Raw genomic sequence first — 12518 nt, 5'->3', positions numbered from 1 at the left:
ACCTGGGTTGTGAGTAACTAAATAAGGAAGACTTATATTAGAAGAAAGAATAAGGAAAGGCAAACCTACGTTTATAGCATTTGTAGACTTAGAGAAAGCTTTTGACAATGTTGACTGGAATACTCTCTTTCAAATTCTGAAGGTGGCAGGGGTAAAATACAGGGAGCGAAAGGCTATTTACAATTTGTACAGAAACCAGATGGCAGTTGTAAGAGTCGAGGGACATGAAAGGGAAGCAGTGGTTAGGAAGGGAGTAAGACAGGGTTGTAGTCTCTCACCGATGTTATTCAATCTGTATATTGAGCAAGCAGTAAAGGAAACAAAAGAAAAATTCAGAGTAGACATTAATATCCATGGAGAAGAAATAAAAACTTTGAAGTTCGCCGATGACATTGTAATTCTGTCAGAGACAGCAAAGGAGTTGGAAGAGCAGTTGAATGGAATGGATAGTGTCTTGAAAGGAGGATATAAGATGAACATCAACAAAAGCAAAACGAGGATAATGGAATGTAGTCTGATTAAGTCGGGTGATGCTGAGGGAATTAGATTAGGAAATGAGACTCTTAAAGTAGTAAAGGAGTTTTGCTATTTGGGGAGCAAAATAACTGATGATGGTCGAAGTAGAGAAGATATAAAATGCAGACTGGCAATGGCAAGGAAAGCGTTTCTGAAGAAGAGAAATTTGTTAACATCAAATATTGATTTAAGTGTCAGGAAGTCATTTCTGAAAGTATTTGTATGGAGTGTAGCCATGTATGGAAGTGAAACATGGACGATAAATAGTTCAGACAAGAAGAGAATAGAAGCTTTCGAAATGTGCTGTTACAGAAGAATGCTGAAGATTGGATGGGTAGATCACATAACTAATGAGGAGGTATTGAATAGAATTGGGGAGAAGAGGAGCCTGTGGCACAACTTGACTAGAAGAAGGGATCCGTTGGTAGGACATGTTCTGAGGCATCAAGGGATCCCCAATTTAGTATTGGAGGGCAGTGTGGAGGGTAAAAATCATACAGGGAGACCAAGAGATGAATACACTAAGCAGATTCAGAAGGATGTGGGTTGCAGTAAGTACTGAGAGATGAAGCTTGCACAGGATAGGGTAGCATGGAGAGCTGCATCAAACCAGTCTCAGGACTGAAGACGACGACGACGACATTATGTTCATTAGTGTCATTATTACACACATTACAGGTATTGTTTGATTTTTCTTTCAAGTAATATACAAGTACATAGCATACAAACCACAAGCGACTGCCTCAATTTTCTTCTTCTTATTGTCCATCCTTTCTAATATATACATTACTTTCAAAGTGCCAAAATGTACTAGAATAAATAAAATGTCTATAAAATGGCACACTGTACAATGTAATTGGAGTGAGACAGTCACAATTCCTGAAATCCATCGCCCGTGACCTCTTGCCTGTCGAGGAGCACCACAGTCCTGGATCCATGGATAAACCACAAAAATCCACTGTATTATGCCACACAGACAAACCCAGCCTGCAGGTAGATTGGTGAGACTAGATCCAAAGGACAGGGATTGCATATTAGGAGGGAGGGGGGGGGGGGGGGGGAGGATTGGCTTCAGATCGGCAGGCTAGATCAGTTACACATACCTGCAGAAATGGCCTGTGGTTTTGGCCAATTGTGGAAGTGAGACCACAGTGATCAAAGCATGCAACAGATAACTTGTGCAAATACTGTGAGCATCAGTACTAATGAGGATAGGTAGCAACTCATCATAAAGATGATTGCTGAGTCACAGACGGGCATGCAGAAAAGACAACCACACTCTCACAACTAAATTTTTGGCCATAGCCTTGTCAGAAAATGAGTGCACACACGCATTCACACAATCACTCAGACACATCTAATGCACACATGACCACCGTATCCAGCTGCTACATCTACAGTCTCTGAGAAAAAGATCCAAACAAACCCCTCGTCACTGCCTCTCGTAGACAGCTGCTAGGCTAGCAGCAAGAAATGGTGGCAGCACTGACGGCAGGCTGAGAGGAGTGGTAGAAAGGGAAGAAGCAGTAAGAATGAGGGAGTGGGGAAGCAGCACACAGTCAGAGATGATGCACGACATCTTTGTAAACATACCATTTCATCCACTGACAAAGGAACAAGATTTTTCCACCATTTCTTTCAAATTTCCCCGACATGTTTGAAATTCCCTGACATTCCCTGAGGTACGGGATATGTGAAATGACAGTAATAGCTTCATAGCCAGCCTTCATTTTTGATGGAAGTATAGCACAGTCAAATGTGAGTGATAAAGTATGGGCTGGCGGTAATCCTTTATCTATCCTTTACATGATGTGGTGGACTGCAGTCACTCCCTGGTCAGTGAGATAGGCTGTTATTTCAGCCTTGGTCAGACCATCAAGCAGCTGAATGTGTAAGCCATCACAGGAGGAATTCAGAGTGTGGTGGGCTTCTACTTTATCAGGCTAGCTGTGGAGAAGTGTTGCATTGAGCTGTTTCTGTGCTTGAAAAGCACTATCTGTCTCCAAAATCATAGTCATATTACATATTCAAGAACAGGACTTCACAGGACCAGCAAAGGCATCTACACCCTTCTGAGAAACAAAGGGATTAATTGTCATGAAACACCATCTTCCTTGCATGACACCACGAGGTACACGAGACACAGTCGGTAGAGGCATCGACTTTTTCATCTCAACCAGATTATGTTTTTGAGATAAGGAACTCATTGCAAAGAAATCCCCCATGATTGCCAGCATCTCCAAACGCATGCTGCTTCCTGATGGGGGACTCCCAATTAGGGGCTCACCCACCTCACATGACTGTCCATGCCCCAGGTCACACCTCCCAGACTCCAGAGGCACCAATCAGAGCATAGAGGGAGGTACCAGCTCAGGCAATGAACCCTCCCTGGGGCTCGATTTTACCAAGTAGTACGTATGAGTACTACTTGTCAACCCAGGGCCGGGAATTACGTGTTACTCAGTCACCTTTCACTTATCAAATGTGTAGGCCAGCATTCAGTAACACACAAGGAAGGAGGAAGAAGAAGGGGGGAGGGGGGGGGGGGGAGACATTAAACACCAAAGTGGAGAAGGATAAGAAAAGGGACACAGGGAAAGAAAGTGGGTGGACAGGATGAATCCATATGCAGTTTCACCAAAAACTTTGGTTTCCTGAAGAAGGCATATGCCTCAGTCCCCATGGGTTGGTTGGTTTTGGGGTTTGATGGGGGCTAAACATCGAGGTCATCAGTCCCCAGTTCCAGACAGACATACTTGTAAAAGGCCTATACAGTAAAAGCGTAACCTCTGCACCCAGAGGGTGGGAACACCAAGGGGTACAGAACTAAAATGAACACTGCAGTAACCCAAAATAGAAGACACTTAAAAGGAGCAGAGAAATAGTTAGTTGACTAGAGTAAAACAGACTACAGTGGTTGATGGATCAGGTAAAAGGTCAACCTCTCAACTACAAATGAAGAACCTCCATCTGGAAAGCGTTGATAGAGGTACCAACACAACGTGTTACCATAAAAGACACTATTTTGGTATCCACGTCACAATTAAAAGTCGCTGGAGTGGGTATAGCCTGAGAAATCATGCGGAGCACCCACACTAGAGTGAGTGATAAATCCCAGCTGCATGGATAAAACGTAAAACTGAGTCAGCTATAGAGGCATCGTCACCTACAATTAAAGAAAGTGCAGCTCATAAATTAAAGGACTGCCGCAAAGGGGCTAGAAGGGGGCAGTCCATCAGAAGATGGACCACTGTCAGCCCTGCATCACAGCGGCACTTTGACGGATTCTCACGATGAAGGAGATAGCTGTGGGTCAACAGCGTATGTCCAATTCAGAGATGGCAGAGAACAACAGAGTCCCTACATGTGCCCCTCAAGGATGAGTTCCATATGGCCGTGGAAGACTTGACCATGCGGAGCTTATTTGGTGTGTTCAAGACAGACCATTCAGAGCTCCAGACATCACAGGCCTTGGGGTGTAGGGCTGATCGGAGGTCTCTTTCCACGAGATCAAACTCCAGGGGTGGCGAAGTGGTGGCCTGCTTGGCCAACCAATCGACAAGTTCATGTCCTGGAATGCCGATGTGGCCTGAGGTCCACACAAACATCACTGAATGACCACACTCGGCGAAAGCAAAAACAGCGTCTTGAATACCACGCACACTGGTCAAGTGCTTGCAATCCACTCAGGGAGTCACTGCATATGACAAATGACTCCCCAGGGCAGGAGGAAAGGCGAGCGAGTGCACGATAAAGAGCAACCAGCTCTGCAGTGAAAACACTGCTCCCACAAGGCAGGGAACGCTGCTCAACATAGTCGCCGTGGATTAAAGCAAACCCAGTGCGTCCATCGGCCACAGAACCATCGGTGTAGACTACACCTGCATCGCAAAACGAGGCAAGAAGAGCCAGGAATTGTTGACGAAGACTGGCAGGTGGAACGGAGGACTTGGAGTCGCAGGACAAATCCAAGCAAAGCCACAAGCAAGGGAGGGACCAAGAAGGGGTAGAAGAAGAGGGCTGGAAGGATGGAGGAAGGGGAAAGGACTCAAGTGACGAGAGAAGCGAACGAACAAGCACCACGATTGGGAAACCCGACCTAGGCCGCCATCGTGGGGAGGGCAGTGCAGAAGATGGAAAAAGGAGCCTGCGGTTAGGGTGGTCGGGCGAGGGATGGACGTGGGCGATGTATGACGCAAGCAGCTGTTGTCGGCGGAATCGTAGGGGAGGGATTCCAGCTTATACAAAAAGGCTAGTCACCAGACTAGTGCGGAGGGCACCTGTTGCCAGTCTGATGCCATAGTGGAGAATCGGATCGAGGATACGCAACGTTGAAGGTGCTGCTGAGTCGTACACCACTCTCCTTTAGTCGAGACGTGACTGGAGTTGGTGTTGTTTTGAGGAAGGAGACCAGACAGCGAGGTCATCGGTCTCAACGGATTAGGGAAGGACGGGGAAGGAAGTTGGCCGTGCCCTTTGAAAGGAACCACCCCGGCATTTGCCTGGAGCGATTTAGGGAAATCACGGAAAACCTAAATCAGGATGGCTGGACGTGTGATTGAACCGTCGTCCTCCCGAATGCGAGTCCAGTTTTTAACCACTGCGCCACCTTGCTTGGTATGCGGGACTGGACTAAGGCCTTATAGAACTGTAGGAGGGTTGTTCGTGCAGCCCCCCAAACGGTGTGGCTGCTGCAGCAAAGGATGTTGAGGTGCCGCCAGCACCATTGTTTAAGATTGTGAAGATGAGGTGTCCAAGTGAGCTGAGCATCAAACAGCATGCCAAGGAAGTGATGGTTCTCCTCAATACGAAGGAGTTCATTGGCAAGGTAGAGCTCTGGACGGAGGTGGACCATTCGAAGACAGCAGAAATGCATCACTCGGGTCTTAGAAGCTGAGAACTGAAAACCATGGTTGGATGCCCAGAAATGTGCCTTACAGATAGCTCCCTGCAGCCACTGTTCAATGACCATGATGCTTGGGGAACTGTAATAAGGACAAAAGTCATCGGCATATAGAGAGGAACAGACCGATGAGCCCACTGCAGCCGCAAGACCATTAATCGCCACCAAAAAGAAGGGAACACTGAGAACTGAGCCCTGCGGGACACCATTCTCCTGAATATGAGCAGAGCTAAAATATGTGCCAACTCAAACCCAAAAGCAGCGATTGGAGAGGAAATTTCATAGGAAAATTGGAAGTGGACCCTGTAAGCCCCATTTGTGCAGCGTAGCAAGGATATGATGGCGGCTGGTGGTATCGTACACCTTCCGAAGATCAAAGAAAACAGTAATTAGATGTTCTCGCTGAGTAAAAGCTGTACAAACAGCCGACTCTAGTGAGACTAAATTATCGATCGCTGAGCGGCCCTGGTGGAAGCCCCCGTTGCTGGGCTAGGAGGCCCCGAGCTTCGAGAATCCACATAAGCCGCTGACTCACCATCCGTTCCAGGAGTTTGCACAGAATGTTGGTAAGGCTGATAGGGCAATAGCTATCAACCACCAGCGGATCTGCACCAGGTTTCAGCAAGAGTTGGGAAAACGCCCTCCGTCCAGATGCGGTTAAACAGGGTGGGTAATTCACCCTGACAGCGCACCGAGAGATGGCGAAGAAACTGGTTGTGAATATGGTCTGGATCTGGAGAGGTATCGGGGCAAGCTGTAAGGGCACTCTGGAACTCCCATTCACTAAATAGGGCATTGTATCGTTCCCAACGGTGCGTGCGAAACAACAACTGTGTACGCTCAGCCTGCTCTTTAATGGCGCGGAATTCTGCACTGTAGCCTGCTGTCGCGGAAATACGAGCGAAGTACTCTGGCAGATATTTGGTGATGGCGATTGGCTCAGTTTAAAGTGTACCTCGAAACTATGGTGGCAACATAATTCCCAGCAGTCCTGTTTGCTCTGCCGGATTAACCGCCGAGCCTGGGCCCGCAGCCGTTTAAAAGGCAACCAGATTCTCTGAGGAAGGATAATGCCGGTGTCATTGCAGGGCTCGCCGGTGGTCCCGGATAGCTGCTGCAATCTCTGGTGTCCACCAAGGAACTGACTTGGTCCTTACGGCACTCGAAGAGCAGGGGACAGTTGCCTCAGCAGCAGAAACAATGGCCATAGTGACCTCGTCCACTGCCAAATCGATGTCACCAGGAAGCGGAGCAATGGCCATAGTAGCTGAGGTGTAGGCTGCCCAATCAGCTCCACGAAGAGACCATCATGGCAGCTGGTCAGGGGGTTGGGATTGAAGAAGAGAAACCAGGATAGGAAAGTGGTCGCTACCACAGAGGTCATCGTGGACCCTCCAAGTGAGGTATGGAAGAAGACTTGGGCTGCTAAGAGAGACGTCAACGGCCAAGTATGTGCCATGTGTCAAGCTAAAATATGTGGGAGCACCAGTGTTAAGGAGGCAAATGTCCTGCTGTGCCAAGAGAGCCTCAAAGTTCCTACCCTGGACCGAGATCTGGGCCTCACCCCATAAAGACTGGTGGGCATTAAGTCCCCCAAAAGGAGAAATGGTGGGAGGAGCTGGGCATACAAGGCAGCTGGGTCGGCAAAAGGGACAACTGCATCCAGGGGAAAGGTAGAGGGAACAGATGGTAAGCTCAACTCCTGCCCAGATTCTAACAGCCACAGCCTCGAGAGCCGTATGAAGTGGCACTGGGGCACTAGGAACAGTGGCAAGAACATAAACACAGACACCCAGTCGTATTCTACGCGGTTCTTATAGTAACCCCGGTAGCCACAAGGGAAGGGGTCTGCCGAATAGAAACCAGGTTTCCTGTATGGTAAGAGAAGCAGCAGGGAAGTGGCACAAAAGCTGTTTCAACTCAGCAAGGTGGTGGAAAAAACCACGGCAATTCCATTGAAGGATAATGGTATCCAACTGTGAAGATATGAAAGAACCTGGGGGGGGGGGGGGGGGGGGGAGGATAGGTTATGCCGTAGAAGTGCTTGCCACCACCAATTGCGAAGTAGCCTGATCAACTTCCAAACTTCCATAGGAGCTGCGGGTCGAGCAATATCTAGCTCCTGAGGGGACACTAGATGCTCCACATCATCTTCAGGTGCAGTGGTGAACTCCTTTTATGTCTCTATGTCCTTCTCCTTTTGCTTTTTCTCTTTTTGGTAAGGTCCTATTTGTCTTTCGGTTTATCGGGCTGGGTGGACCTTTCCGACCCAGTCTCATGGACCGAGGAAGACCTGGAAGCCCTACGGTCCTAAGGAGGTGGCTTTTTCAGCCACTGGCTGACAGTAACCGTAGAAGGGAGAGCAACAAGCAATCCCTCCTGCACGAGGGGAGCCGGAGGAGGTGGGCACTTCTCCGGCGCAGAGGTGAGGGCTGAAGTCCCCAAAGAAGCAGCGGTTGTTAGTCCCGATGTTGAGAACAGGGGATCAACAGAAGAGGGCATTCCCCCAACTACCTGGGGGAGGGGGGGGGGGGGCAGGAATAGACGGCTGGGCTGGAGAGCCCACAGAAAGCGGCTGAACTTGGGGGCTCGTCGCCAGGGACGCCGACATTGAAGCTGCTGCAGCAAACGTCGATGAAATGCACACAGGGTGAAGTCGGTCGTACTTGTGTTTAGCCTCTGTGTAAGTGAGCCTGTCCAAGGTCTCATACTCCATAATCTTCCATTCTTTTTGATAAACCGTGCAGTCTGAAGAGCAAGGTGAATGTTTCTGCCAGCAGTTGACACAAACAGTGGGCGGCGAACGTGGGACTTTGTGGTGGGAGGCACGTCTACAATCCCAACAAGTAGGGTTGGCATCACATCTCGATGAAATATGCCCAAACCTCCAGTACTTAAAGCAGCGCATGGGAAGAGGGACGTAAGGCTTAACATCACATCAATATATCATCACCTGGACCTTCTCGGGCAGCGTGTCTCCCTCGAAAACCAAGATGAAGACGCCGGTGGCGACCCTAATATCTTTAGGTCCCCTGAAGACACGTCGAACAAAGTGGACACCACGGCGTTCCAGATTTGCACAAAGCTCGGTGTCAGACTGCAACAACAGGTCACAATGAAAAATAAGTCCCTGAACCATATTGAGGCTCTTATGAGGCGTAATGGAGACTGCAACATCACCGAGCTTGTCACAAGCAAGCAATGCCCGTGACTGTGCTGGGGATGCTGTCTGTGTGAGGACTGCTTCAGACCTCATTTTAGACAGGCTCTCAACTTCTCCGAACTTGTTCTCTAAATTTTCCACAAAAAACTGAGGCTTGTGGTCAGAAATCAGTCCCTATCTGTTCTGCTGCAAACCAGAAATCAAGGAGAATACGTCTCACCAGGTAATTTAGACTGCCATTCCTCCCCTGGTGTGGACAGGGAAGGGAACAATTGGGGGTCATACTGTAAAGCATTGAACTTTCCTTTCTTAGAGACACGTGCTTGTGCACTATTTGTATTTTGTTTCATGGTGGTCCCACGAGCAGCCAGGAGAAGGAATATCCACCCACACAGAGTCTCGCTTGCCTGGGTAAGCCTAATACAACCAGAGGATGGCCTGTTCCCCAGAGGTCGCCCGCTAGCAACTGTTCTACCTCAACAGCCATGTGTCTCCTAGGCGCACAGCACACCTTGAGATTGAGTTTTTTGTATAGAGGTTTATACCATCCTCACGACCCAGGCAGTTAAGCCAAGATCCCCGGGCTCTGTACCGTACAATGTTCCACTGTAGCGCCTTATGGTGGTCGTTGATGCACGCTCAGAGCTTACGGTATTGAGGACTGGCGGTGCACCCCAGTCCCCAGCTCAGGGATTCCGGGGACGCCAAGCCTGTAACAAGCAACGAAATGCTGAGCCCCCTGAGGGGAGTCCCCAAGGGAGAGGAAAGAATAGCACGAGGATAGACATGCAGTATGGAAATGGAAGTAGCACTACAAAGGCTGGGGCCCCATGGTAGCCAAGCACGTACTCACCAAGGAGTGGTGAGCCCCTGGGTGAGAGGGAGGGGGGATACACCAGAAGGTTTCAGAATGATAATATGATGGTAAGGAAGATTTCATAATCAGATTTTAAATTTTAAAGCACTCATAGGAGCAGACATCAGCTCTGACCACAATTTATTTGTTATGAAATGTAGGTTAAAAATACAGAAATTGCAAAAAGGTACAAAATAAAATAGATTGGACCTGCACAAATTGAAAGAGCAAGAGGTTTTCGAGAGTTTCAGAGGGAGCATTTGGCGGGAATGAGTACAGTAGATGATGAGTGGATAGCTTTGAGAGATAATATAGTGAAGGCAGCAGAGGATCAAACAGGTAAAAAGAGAAGGCTGAGTAGAAATTCTTGAATTACACAGGATATATTGAATTTAATTGATGAAAGAAGAAAATAAAAAATGCGAGTAAGGAAGCTGGTAAAAGGATATACAAACTTCTTAAAAACGTGATTGATGGGAAGTGCAAAATTGGCAAGCAGGAACGGCTAGAGAAGAAATGTAAGGATTTATCAATACTTCACTAAGGGAAACATAGACACTGGCTAGAGGAAAATTACAGAGGCTTTCGGAGAAACGAGAAGCAGCTTTATGAATATGAAGAGTTTAGAGGGAAAAACAGTCCTAAGCAAAGAAGGGAAAGCTGAAAGGTGGAAGTGGTATACAGAGGGTCTATATCAGGGAGACAAACTTGAAGGCTGTATTATAGAAATGGAAGAGGACGTAAAAGAAGATGTGATGGGAGATATGATACTGCAAGAAGAATTTGACAGCCTAACTGAGGACCTAAGTCCCAACAAGCCTCCTTGTAGTAGGTGACAGTCTATGAGAACTACTGATAGCTTTGTGAGAGCCGATCATGACAAAACTCTTGCAGCTGGTGTACAAGATGCGCAAAATACCCTTACACTTCAAGAAGAATGTAATAATTTTAATTATAAAGAAAGCAGTTGCTGACAGTTGTGAAAATCGCTGAACCACCAGTTTAGCAAGTCATGGGTGAAAAATACTAACACTAATTATTTACGGAGGACTGGAAAAACTGATTGAAGCCGAATTCAGGGAGTGTCAGTTTGAATTCTAGAGATTAGGAATACACAAGGCAATATTGACCTTACAACTTATCTTAGAAGATAGGTTAATTTGCTTAATCTACAGAAACTTATGTTTGTAACATTTGTAGACTTGGAGCAGGCCTTTGACAATGTTGACTGGATTACTTTGAAATTTTGAAGGTGGCATGGGTAAAACAGGGGGAGTTAAAGGCTATTTACAACTTGTACAGAAACCAGATGGTAGTTATAAGTGTTGAGAGGCACGAAAGAGAGGCAGTGGTTGAGAAAGCAGTGAGAGAGGGTTGTAGCTTATCCCTGATGTTATTCAATCTGTGTATTGGGCAAGCAGTAAGGAAATCAAAGAAAAATTTGGAGTACTACTAAAGTTCAGGGAGAAGAAATAAAAACTATGCAATTTGCCGATGACATTGTAATTTTGTCAGAGGCAACAAAGGACTCGGAAGAGCAGTTGAACAGAATGGGCAGTGTGTGAAAGTAGGCTATAAGGTGAACATTAACAAAAGCAAAACAAGGATAATGTATAACTGCAAGAATTAAATTATTCAGTTTAATTGTAAAGTATGTGAAGTGTTACTTTGTTTATGGGGAACTGTGGACACGTCAACTGATGTCGATAGTGTCTATCACTACTTTTCCCAGTCTTTCAATATGTTTATCTGTCATGTCTTTTGGCCTTTCTTAATGCAAGTTGGGTTAGTATTTTTGTACTAGTGATTTCATATTCAGCTCAACTTATGTTTTTTTTATCTTTTGATACCACTTAGTTTGCTCTCTCTCTCTCTCTCTCTCTCTCTCTCTCTCTCTCTCTCTCTCTCTCTCTCTCTCCCCCCTTCTCCCTTTTGGAATTAGTGTTTTTTTCCTTATTCATGCAATCATTCTATTTTACAATAGTTCAATGTTAATGTGATTGTTGAGGTTATGTTAGATTTTAGTCTGTCCCTGCCCGAAATCCCAACCATACAGAAGTAATCCAGTAACCTTCAATACTTACTATTAAAAATTTGTAGAATTATTTTAGCTTAACAACTGGCTTTTATTGGTTTGCTCTAAAGTCGTTTTACTATCCATCATTCCCTTCTTTCTCATATGAAATAGGCATCAATACATATAATCAAAACATTTGAAATAGTTAGTGTTCCTGGTGTCCCATAAGTTACATAGTATTTACACCTGTGGTATTTTATCGCATTACTAGTTCTTGATGCAAAATTGCTTGACAGCAATGACTATGTTGTCAGTGGAAACTTTCAAGGTCACCAGTATGTAGAAATAATTTCAAAGGCTTGTTATACTCTTCGGATGTTAAGTCAAGTTGCAAACGGACGACAGTCATTCAAGCATATTATGCATACTTCCATTAATTTCTCGGGTATGGGCTTATCTTCTGCAGAAACTTAGCCACCACCATAAAAATTTTTAGGATGCAGAAAAGAGCAGTCTGAGCTATCTGCAACCCAAAGAAACTGGAAACATGTAGACCACATCTTATACAGCTGAAAATAATGAGGCTGCCAAGCCTTTACATATAAGAGTGTATCCTTTTTGGAAATGATTGTCTTTTCAACTGTACATGACATCTACAGCAAAATAAGCATATCCACAGCCACAACACAAGAAACATCAGTAATACCCATATGTCTCAGTGTAAAACATTAGTGTATGAGGAAAGTAGTTCAGAGATGACTGTTTACTTAGACAAAGGCTTACTGAGTGAGATAAAGCTGCAGCAACATAAATTTATATTTAAATATAACATTCAGTCATTTCTGATGAATCAGTATTTTTATCAGTAAAAGAATTTTTATTTTTATTATAAAAAGCAGCATGTGAACTGAATATGCAATTATGGCCAAATTTAAATAGGCCCTAGTGTACTTTTTGATACCTGTAATTTATGACTGTTATTTATGAACTGAATATCTATCAATCTCTATTTCTCTATCTTCATCAAATTTGACTTATCCTATATTCAATACAATAAGTATGT

The 12518-nt window shown here is 45.7% G+C and overlaps 1 protein-coding gene across 1 annotated transcript in view; it reads right to left on the bottom strand.

The window, feature by feature from the left end:
* LOC126356214 (YEATS domain-containing protein 4) overlaps positions 1–12518 on the bottom strand; it is an 89146-nt gene that overhangs the window by 75369 nt on the left and 1259 nt on the right. The gene's annotated exons all lie outside the window — the stretch shown is intronic.

The sequence above is a fragment of the Schistocerca gregaria genome, chromosome 3, assembly GCF_023897955.1.
Source record: "Schistocerca gregaria isolate iqSchGreg1 chromosome 3, iqSchGreg1.2, whole genome shotgun sequence".
Lineage (NCBI taxonomy): Eukaryota > Metazoa > Arthropoda > Insecta > Orthoptera > Acrididae > Schistocerca > Schistocerca gregaria.
The sequence above is the reverse complement of the archived record's forward strand: the minus strand, read 5'-3'. Positions and strand labels throughout refer to the sequence as shown.